The sequence below is a fragment of the Heterocephalus glaber genome, unplaced genomic scaffold, assembly GCF_053883595.1.
Source record: "Heterocephalus glaber isolate CG9 unplaced genomic scaffold, H.glaber_assembly_v1.0 deba00001569, whole genome shotgun sequence".
Taxonomy (NCBI): Eukaryota; Metazoa; Chordata; class Mammalia; order Rodentia; family Bathyergidae; genus Heterocephalus; species Heterocephalus glaber.
The window spans coordinates 2,189,482-2,197,337 of NW_028258354.1; the positions used below are offsets into that span (position 1 = coordinate 2,189,482).

The window sequence follows — 7,856 nt, forward strand, 5'->3', positions numbered from 1 at the left end:
CAGATGGCAGTAGCCCCAAAGGGAGAGAAGGTGTGGGTCTCCAAAGGGAGAGACATGAGTAGGGCAGCCAGGAGGCAGAAGTGCTCAAACTGCAGAGATCCCAAAGGAAATCATCACAAAGTACAGCTGGAAGCTGGAGAAGGCCTCCAAGGCCAGCAAGAAGGAACACTTTTCAACTCCCTAATAGCTCCACTGCTAGGTTGTGGTAAGGCGACTACACTTCAAAACACTCAACGGTTTCCCCTCCCCACAAAAGGACCCGGGGGGGGGGTTGCCCCTCCCGCAAAGGAGGTCAGAGAGCAGCCAATCAGAAGAACCAGCTGGGGCTGGGGATTTAGCTCAGTGGTTTCGCTGCCTGCTGCGCAAGCTCAAGGACCCCAGTTCGATCCCCGGTACCAAAAAGCAAAACAAAACAAACAAACAAAAAAGAAGAGCCAGCTGGAGGATCTCTTGGCCCTAATGGGGTAAAGGACGAAAGTGGAGATTGAAAACTCGTACAATTCATAATTTACAGCCCTGTTCAGAATTTAGCAACTCAATATGTTGCAGGGAACACATTTGGAAAAAAGCAGCATTTTAGCCTCCTGTCAGGCATAGACACAGAGCTCTCTTGCTTTCAATATCTTGATTCCTGCTGGAAAGATACTCAAGACTTGTAACTGTATTTTATTTATTTGTCTGTTTATTTATTGGTACCGAGGATCGAACTCGGGACCTTGCACTTTCGAGGCAGGCAGCGGAACCACTGAGCTAAATCCCCAGCCCCTTGTATTTTATTTTTTATTTATTTTTTTCCTAGAAAGAAAAACTGAGGGAAAGAAATGAGGAAAGACAGCAAAATTTATGTATCACTCTATACCTTTTATTTTTTTTTATTTTTTAAAAACTTGAGAAGGAAATGCATGAAACTGACATGAAATATTAGAAATGAACCAAGATTACTAATGCTGTTATAAAATTTACATTTCTCACATCCATTTCAGAGGAAAATACTATGTACTAGAGCTCTTTTTGATGTTATGGGCTCATTTCAGTAAATTAAAAAAAACAGTAAATAGCAATTGACATATAGTCTCAAACTGTGCTAAGACATAGTTAAAAAGGCAACTGTAAAATCTATGACGATAACAGCCGGCAGGATTAGGACTATTCTGTTAAACGTTAAGCGCTACACTTCACTTTCAGTTGTTGAATCAGTGCACTTTTTCATTGAGAGGCCAAGTGCTTGCTGTAGGAGCCATATGATTAGCAAATCTCTTCTTATGTAACAAATACTTGATTGATCAACGCTCTAGTTAATTTTTCTTTCCCAATTTTGCTCTTTTGGAACAGAAACAGGTAACTTTTTCATTTATATACAGGAAGACAAATATAAAATGCAACTGATATAATCTTGTAACTCAATTACACAATTACACAGAGACAATGAATTATTATTGAGAATCTCTCTGACATTATTTGCCATTAAAAATAAAGACTTCTGAATGATAACTGGCTTTCCATTTTGGTAATGACCAGATAAACCTAACGTATTTGATCTGTATTTTAGCAATTTCTATCAATTACACTTTGCTTTCAACAAGGGATAATTATGGTCTAAAACAGTGTCTCCATATAAAGCATCTTTAAATAAGTTACATTTTCAATGGGCTGAGTACTTTTTTTCACTATGTGCCCATGGAAATGAATCGGAGCACTCACATACCATCAGAATAAAGCTAGACACTGAGGGTCTATGTGGACGAAGGCAGGCAGAGCTCACTGAAGGAGGTAATGAGTCGGTAGTTAAGTCTTCTCATTGTCTGTCAGCCCTGCATTGCCAGGCCTCACCACCACGGCTACGTGCACGTCTGCTTCCTCAGCAGCACTGGCCTCTAAAGTAACCTCTGTCACAAACAAGATGTTGTTGGTTGAGCACCCAATGCTATCTGCAATCTTTCGGTAACTCTCACTCTCCACCTTATGTCCATTCTTGGTACCAAAGTGACCATCAAAAAACTTAACAATATCTCCCTCTGTAGAATGCCCAAATAACAGTTTCTGTGCCTCTACGGTCCCTGAAGAGTAGATATACACCTTCATTCCAGCTGCTTTCCACTTCCTGACTGCGGGAACTACATCTGCAAAGAACTCTCCCTTCACATGTCCAGCTGTGAATGCCGTCCTCCACATATGGCCCTGCAGCTGTTTGAGCACTGTGGTCTTCTGGTCCAGAGACATCGGCCAATGCACATTGCCTACTACAGCCTGGATCATCTGCCAGAGGTCATCCGCCCCATCCCCAGATACTGCAGGGATGGGAACAGCCCCATCCAGGTGGGCATCTGCTTCAGCCTGTTTCCTCTGAAGGCTGATGTCCTGCCAACACTCCTTCTCCTCCCAGTGTATCTGCAGATACTCTAGCACATTTTCTTTGTTGTAAGGAAATAAAATGTTCTTCATGAAAGCAATCGGGGTTGTGGTACCTTCAATATCCAACAGGATCACAGTGACCTCGGCGGGCACCAAGAGCCCGACCATCTCCTCACACCGGGCACTCAGCGCTGCTCTCCCCACTCTATACCTTTTAGAATATTTATTTATTTGGTACCAGGGATCAAACTCGGGACCTTGTGTTTTCGAGGCAGGCACGGCACCACTGAGCTAAATCCCCAGCCCCTTTTAGGATTTTAGAGCATTTCCCTAGTATGTGTGCTGTCCTGAGTTGGATCGCCAACATTGCTGGGACAAAACACAAGACAAGAAATACTGCTTACATTTACTATGCACACTTATAATCCCAGCTACCCAGCTACTCTGGAGACTGAAGGAGGATCACAAATTTGAGGCCAGTCTGGGCAATTTAAGGAGACCTTGTCTCAAAAAGTAACAAGGGTCAGAGACATAGCTCAATAGTAAAGTCCTTGTCTAGCATGCATGGGGCCTTGGGTTCAAAGCCTAGTACAACAAAATGTTCCTAGGAAATTTTCCATGGTTAAACAGCTTCATTGCACCATATTTGCTTTGTTTTGAGACAGTCTCACTATGTAGTCTAGGCTGGCCTTGGACTCACTGTGTAGCCCAGACAGGGGCAGGGGGGCTGTCACGGAGGGCTACTGTGTTCAGTTGCTCTTTGCCTTTTCCTAAACACTGAGTTTATACTACCCCAATCTAGCTTAAACTGTACACTTTTGTCTCTCATTTCATCATGTGTATGTGCTCGTGTGTGTGTCTGTGTGTGTGTGCCTGTGTGTGTGTGCCTGTGTGTGTGTGTGGTAGTAGGGATTGAACCTAGGAGCTTCACACTGAGCTAGATTTTCATTTTTTTTCCCAGTACCAGATCGAACTCAGGATCTTGTGCTTGTCAGGCAGATGCGGTACCACTGAGCTAAATCCCTGGCCTTTACATTCCCATTTTTTTTTTTGTATCGGGGATCAAAATATTCCCATTTTTTTGAGACAGGGTCTTACTAAGTAGTTTAGGGTGGCCTTGAACTCATTATGAGGCCAGGCTGGGCTTCAACTCACAGAGATCCTCCTGCTTCAGCCTCCTGTGTGCTGGGATTACAGGCATGTACCACCATGTCTGGCTCTTCCAGTCCATTTTTAATTTTCTATTTTGAGACAGGTTCTTGCCAAGTCACTAAATTGCCCAGGCTAGACTTGAACTTGCAACCTCCTTGTCTCAGCCTCTCAAGAATGCTGAAATTATTGGGCTGGGTGGGGATTTAGCTCAGTGGTTCTGTGCCTTCCTGGCAAGCACAAAGTCCTGAGTTCAACCCCACGAAAAAAAAAAAAAAAGGATGGGGGATTTAGCTCAGTGGTTCCACCACTTGCCTCTAAAGGGCAAAGTCCTGAGTTTGATCCCCGGTACCAAAAAACAAAACAAAGGACTCAAAAAAAAAAAGGATTCTGGAATTATAAGCATACATGCTGTACAACATATGGCTTCATCTTATATCTTATATTTTTATGACATAAGCATCTGACATTTCAGAATGGATTTTAAAATTTTTTTGGTGGGGTAGTACTGTGGCTTGAACCCAGAGCCTCACAGATGCTAGGCAAGTGATCTGGTGCTAAGTTATATTCCCAGCCCTTTTTTGTTTGTTCGTTTGTTTGTTTTTTGGTACTGGAGATCGAACTCAGGTCCTTGTGCTGGCAAGGCAGGCGGTGGAACCACTGAGCTAAATCCCTGGCCCTCATTTTGTTTTTTTGAGACAGGCTCTCCCTAGGTAGTCTAGGCTGGCCTTGAACTCACGGTGATCCTCCTACCTCAGCCTCCAAAGTCCTGGGATTACAGGTGTGCACCACCATACTCGGCCTTTCTTTTTCTTTTTTTGGTACTAAGAATCAAACTCAGGGCCTTGCACTTGCCAGGCAGGCACTGCACCGCTGAACTACATCCCTGGTTCGGCCTTTTTATCTTATTTTATTTTGAGACAGGGTCTCGCTATGTAGTTCAGGGTGGCCTTGTATGCACTATATAGTCCAGGCTGGCCTTGAACTCAAGGCAATCCTCCTTCCTGCCTCAGCCTCCTGAGTAGCTGGGATCATAAATGTGCTCTGCCATACTTTGCAATTTTAAACTGTTTATTAGCCAGTCAGATTTTCTTCCCTAATTCAGGCCTGTAAATTGTTTGGGATTTTTTTTTTTTTGGAAACAAGGTCTCACTGTGTAGTTCAGGCTGGCCTTGAACTCCAACCATCCTCCTGCTTCAACTTCCCTAGTGCTGATATATACAGGCATGTGCCACCACACCCAGCCTGGGATTTCTTTTTTTTTTTTTTTCTTTTAATGAAAGAAAGAATTTTGAGCTTTCTGAAGGTAAAAGTATACATTAAATTCTTATTTTTAGCTTTAGCAGATAAGCATATGGGAACAGACACTTAATATTCGATGAAGTGCAGGAGGCTGAAGAAGTAGAAACTGAAGGTAGCTGGAATAGAGGGTTTCAGGAACGGGATGTGTCTCCTCCTTGGCTAATGGGTACAAGGAAGCATCCAGGAAGAGCCAAGCTAGGATACAGCCCACAGGAGAGGAGGAGGGGAGTACACGGGCTCCATTGTCCAAAATAGCTCTTGGTAACCTGAGGAATTAGAGTCAAGGGTTGAGCCGGGGTCACGTGCCTGGGTCTGGCACCAGGGTGGAGGTGAAAAGGAAGTTGCCAGCCTGGTTCTCTGGGCAGCTGGAAAGAGGAGGAAGGACTAGAAGAGTTATTTTTAAGAGTTTTTAGAGCAAGAAAGAAGGGATGTGATGCAGGTTGCACTGATACTTCCAGGGCTCAGCGTGAGGAGGACAGAACTGATGACTAAGTCCTCTCTTTCAGACAAGCATAGATTCAACTACTGAATTTATATTTGGCTAACTCTAGGAGGATGCTTACCTTTCTTTAATCTTTGGTTTTCATTCTTCTGATAAATTTTAAGACTCACTATGTGCACAGTGATGTCTCTTTCTGAGGAGCTTCTAACTTAACAGAAGGATACACATATATCCACGAAACAAAGAATATAGGACAATAGACCCTTCAATCCAGAGGGCCTTCTGGAGGAGGTGTGTTTTGAGTCAGTACTTAAGGAAATTGTTTAATATAGAATGGCAGGGCCATGGCCGTAAATTGGTTGTTTCAAATACTGAGAGTGAACTAGGAAAGGTTTAAATGGCAGTAATTAGCTAATCTAATTAGTAGGGGGACAGCAAGCAAATGGGCTTGGCAGGCCTGCTGGACCTTGGGGATTCTGCAGCAGTTAACTCGGTTAAGATGGAATGTTAATGAGGTCACAGTTCAGTCTTGTATCCTAGTTAATTTCTGTCTTTTACCCAGTCAGATCCTTAGTCCTCACTCTAAGCAGATGTCTCTCCCTTTAGTCAGAGGAGGTGGGTCCGGGGATAGGGTGAAGTTAGAATGAATCTCTTTCAAGGTCATATACCCACTTGAGGGCAGCTCCAGATTGCTTTTTTTTTTTTGGTACTGAGGATTGAACTCAGGGCCTTCACACTGAGCTACATCCTCAGTCCCTTTTCTAGTTTTTATTTTGAAATAGGTTTTGCCAAATTACCTGGGTTAGGCTTGAATTTGCAGTTCTCCTGCCTCAGCTTCCCAAGGGCTGGGATGATACATGTGTACCTCCACGCCCACCATAGATTATCATCTTTGAAATGGAAGGAGATACTGTACGATAGTGGGGAGGGAGATGGGGGGATAAAGCCATAACAGGCCCTCCCTGAAACACTGAGAGGAAAAGATGTTAAGAGAGAAAAAGGAGATCATTCTATCCTTGGGGTTTCAGGTACCTCTACTAGGTGGAGGAAAGGGGATAAAAGGAAAAGGAAAGGTGATATTCATTTGGTCAGTATTTTTTAAAATTTGCTTTTGGTGCTGGGCCTCTGCATGCTAAATGGGTATTCTACCACTTAGCCACACCCAATAATTATTTATTTAACTAGTAAGTACTTACTGTTATGGAGGTACACTAGTTTTGGGTTGTTGTTTTTTTAACAGATTTGGAGAGACTGGTGATGTAGCTCTGTAGTAGAGCATATTTCTTGCCTCTGTGGCCCTTGGCTCAATCCCTGCACCAAAAGTGTGTATGTGTGGGAGGCTGGTGATCATCCAGACCTGGCTTCCAGCTTTGCCACTTAACTGTGAGGAGTTTCCCTGTACAGTAGACAGGGGTGAAAGTAACTTCCTAACAAAAGGTTAAATGTGAGCTACAAAGAGTTAAAGGGATGGTTCCTGCTAATTTGAAATCCAGAGAATATGGGGTCTAACTTTAAATCAATTCGTATCTAACAGCAGGAAGTCCCAAAATTAATGCTAATTTCAACGAACTGAAGGATTTATATATGCTTGCAGGGCCCTGTTTCTGGGCAAGATTTCTCCCCTCATCAATTAGACGCGCACTGCAACACAGACTTTATTCTATCCTCTGCTACCCTCCCCACAATGCTTCTTAGACAAAGCTCTCCTTGCATGTGGAGAACTTGACTAAAGATTTAGAAAGAAGATGAAGGCTTGCATCCCAGCAGCTTAAGTCTTTTAATTCAGCATCAGGCCAGCCATGATGAGATTTCCCTGTAATTCCACCTACTTTACTTTGGTGGCTGGGGCAGAACTGCAACAGTGAACCCAGCCTGTGCCATTTAGTAACTTAACAAGATCCTGTCCTAAAAGACAAAAAAAGGGCTGGGGATGCAGCTCAGTGTGAAGGCCCTGCATTCAATCCTCAGTGTAAATAAATAAAATAAGCAGCAGGGCTACCAGTCTTTTTTTTGAGACAGGGTTTCACTATGTAAGTCAGGCTGGCCTGGAACTCGAAGTGATTCTCCTGCCTCAGCCTCCTGAATGCTGGGATTATGACACTAAGTCCGGCACCAGTTTTAGAATGTCCTTTCTGCATTCCACCATGGGAGAATTCCCATTGCTCTTGCACCACCTAGATCCACTCCTTTTTTTGCTGACCAATCTCTGTCTGTCTCTGTCCTGCTTTTGTTCTCCCCACTTTTACCAAGAGCAAAAATCAATTGTTTTCTGGAGTCATGGAAAGTAGTATATTGATATTTAATTGCCTGGTTTTCTGTTTGTGAAGTCTCTTCCTTCATTGGATGCACACTTTTCCAGACAAAGATGGTTCTTTCCCTTGAAAATAAATCTGGCTCTTCTCACCTCAACTTGCTCCTGTAAAATTAAATGAGAAAACTATGCCAATTCTTCGCCTTAATTTCCTTTTCCAAAGACGCAAAAGCACAGCGCCAAGGACTGTGGAGGCCACAGCGATGCACAGAGCTTCCAGCCGAAGGGGCAGAATATGATAAAGGCGAGGAGAGGCGTCTAGAGGACACACAGAGGCCTGCCGCCGACCCGCCCACGAAG

At 43.6% G+C, this 7,856-nt stretch overlaps 1 pseudogene across 1 annotated transcript; it reads right to left on the minus strand.

The window, feature by feature from the left end:
• Positions 1–612: 612 nt before the first annotated feature.
• LOC147823702 (enolase-phosphatase E1 pseudogene) lies at positions 613–7,757 on the minus strand (annotated as a pseudogene). Its single transcript, XR_015443409.1, has one exon. The product of XR_015443409.1 is annotated as an enolase-phosphatase E1 pseudogene (transcript).
• Positions 7,758–7,856: the final 99 nt, after the last annotated feature.